Below are 3,048 nucleotides of genomic sequence, written 5' to 3'. Positions count from 1 at the left end.
ATTCCATAACAGAATGCCCTGGCTCAAAAAAATGTTGTGTGATCACTGGTATATCAAATTTGTGTACAGCATACAATAACATAGCACAAAAATTTACATTGCGGTTCTGGCCACCACATGTATCAGAAAACATAAACACAGGCTTATTATTCGCAATATATTGTAAATGTAGATACATACATGATGCAATTTCAATACTTCCTCTTTTGGCAATACTTTCATGCCACATGTAATTAATTGCTCTTAAAGTACTAACATTATAAATTGTCAAGTTATAAACTGCTAAACGCCTTTTGTAAAATATTGCTTTGCTACCACTTTTAGGACAACATCTTACAGCCTCTAAATCAAATTCTAATAAATGACAATTCCCAAGTTTTGCTTCTTCTTTCAAATCATTTTTAATTTGACGTGCAAGATTTTTTCTTTCTATATGTATATTATGTTCTTCCTGATGTAAAGATTTTTCTGATTCATTGTAATTTTGGAACTTGAAACAAGTGTCACACTGATCTTTACGTGGCTTGTGAAAACATATATTAAATTCGGTATTAAACACATGACGATAGAACCAACTTTTTTCTGCTATTGTATTATTATTCTCACACTGTGATTTATATAGTTCATACATGATTCCCAAGTTCAAATCTGCTGCTAAATATTCTTTATCTGTATCTTTCCGACAGTAATGTGAAGGTACCCGGGGAAAAGAAGATATGTGTGCCATTACTGCCTCTTTTGAACTATCTGGTCTCTTAGTGGTTGGAGTTTGACATCCCCTTTTATCTTTTGCTATAACATTTGTGGAATCTTTCTTACCAATAACTGTGCGTAAAAATGTTTCAGATACATTAAATGTTTTTCTAAAAAATTCTCTGCACACCTGAATTTCTATATTATTTTTAATTAAGTAATATTTCATAGTTGACTGTCTTCTAGACAAAGTTTTACAACGTGTTCTTTCAATCTCAACTACTTTAATGAGTGAGGATATATACTGTCGTTGGTTGTGTATATCACCAATATCCCAAAATGAATTAAATAATAGTTCACACTCCTCTTTAGAGAAATGTTGGTTACATTTTCTAGGACACAACTTACAATTTTTATATATACAAGTCCTAGCTTTTACATTTTTTCCTGCTACAGATACATATTCTTTACCCAACTGTCTGTTTCTTTTGCGCAAATTTTGCTTCCACATATCTGTATTTGGTTTACCTCTTCTAGCTCTTTTCCTTTTATTTGAAACTTCTGTAGTAATATTTTCTAAAGGTGGAATAAAGATAAACCCCATACCTTGGGATATGCTTTCAAATGGACCACAAATTCCAGATATATCATTTAAAGCCACCAGCTCATTTGAGACAGTATTTACTTGGACCATACCTAAACAGATATTAAATACCTCAAAAATAATATTAACATTTTGTATATATTTTATAATTTTTATAAATATAAAAAAGGCCTATACAGGTTACAGGTCAGATTATAAGTGGAGTTTATTAGGAAATTAGGATTTATTGATCAATTTAATTCAAGTATAAATAATTGATTGTGTTTTATAGAAAAATAAACTTCTATCTTAAGACTAAACTACTTTTTAAAATACCAATTATACCAATTTATGAGGAACCTTGTCTTACTTATTACATTTTGAATATATTAATATTAATTATAATAATGAAATATACTAACCACTTGTTGATGGTGCAGAAGCTTCATTTTCTTCATTATCACTACAACTATTTAAGTCATTATTTAATTCTGGTAAATATTCTTCACCCGAATCATCATAATAACTGAAATCAGAATTTTCATCTGACTCTCTGCTTATGCCAGAATAATCTAAAAACATTGTGGTTAGGTTAAAACTCTTAAATTACTATTAATTTACATTATAATATAATATATTATAATGATATTATCATGGTATACTAAAATTTTAATATTTATATACCTGGACATTTAGTCTTCAAATTTAAATTGTTTTGTCTAGTGACTCTTTGCAAATTTGTTACACTTCCAATATTACCATGTTCACTATCATTAATTATAGGACTTATATCTGTAGTTTCTTTAAAAAAATATCATTAATTAATTAATTTCATTACCAATCAATAATTTATTATAATAAATAATTACTTGATTTTGAATCGGTTGTATTATTCACAATATTTTCAGCCATTTGAAGCATTTTTTTGACTCGAGATCCGATCGATGCCATGATTAATAACGTGCGAAATTTATTTTATTAATTACACACGACACACGGTAAAATAACAATATCACTGTCTATTAAATTAATATGTAATGATATTATACTCTGCGTCTCTGCATCATATCATAGTTTTAATATTGTTGATATTCTTATCTGGGTATATTATTTATAAATAGATTTGTAAACATTCGCAATAACCATGTTAATATTGTAAAATGGTAAATAAATAATATCATGATTGATATTAAGAATATTATAATAAAATATTTTCAGTGCTGCCATAACGTAATTACCAGAAATAAATATTAAATAAACGTTAGTGTCGTTACGTTCATATAATTCTAAGCAGTATGACATTACCGTAAAATATCTAAACATTAGAACGACGTAAAATACAATAGCCTTGTTTAATATTAATACGTTTAATAATTGTTGATACGTTAAATTAAAAAAAAAGTCAATCCAGTATTATTGGAGATACGTCGTTCTACTAGTAATAAATACTTTAAAAACTGAATATTTTAAGCTAATAATCAAAATATCGCATTTTTGGTTGTTACGTTTCTTTAATACTAGACCCTCGATGTTAAGGTAATAAATATTTTTATATACCACCTATTTTTATATCAATAATCAATGATTTTAGTTTTTACTTATTATATCAATATTAGGAAACGAGGAATGTGTTCAACACTTTAGAATCCCTATACATACATTTTTCACACCCGTCAAAAAATCAACATTTAATTGAGATTCAAACCAATCTGGGGATAAAACATAGGTCAATGATTAGACTCAGTGACACTAGATGGAACTGCCGCTATCGA

This window comes from Acyrthosiphon pisum, unplaced genomic scaffold (genome assembly GCF_005508785.2).
Source record: "Acyrthosiphon pisum isolate AL4f unplaced genomic scaffold, pea_aphid_22Mar2018_4r6ur Scaffold_21588;HRSCAF=24342, whole genome shotgun sequence".
Lineage (NCBI taxonomy): Eukaryota > Metazoa > Arthropoda > Insecta > Hemiptera > Aphididae > Acyrthosiphon > Acyrthosiphon pisum.
The sequence above is the reverse complement of the archived record's forward strand: the minus strand, read 5'-3'. Positions refer to the sequence as shown.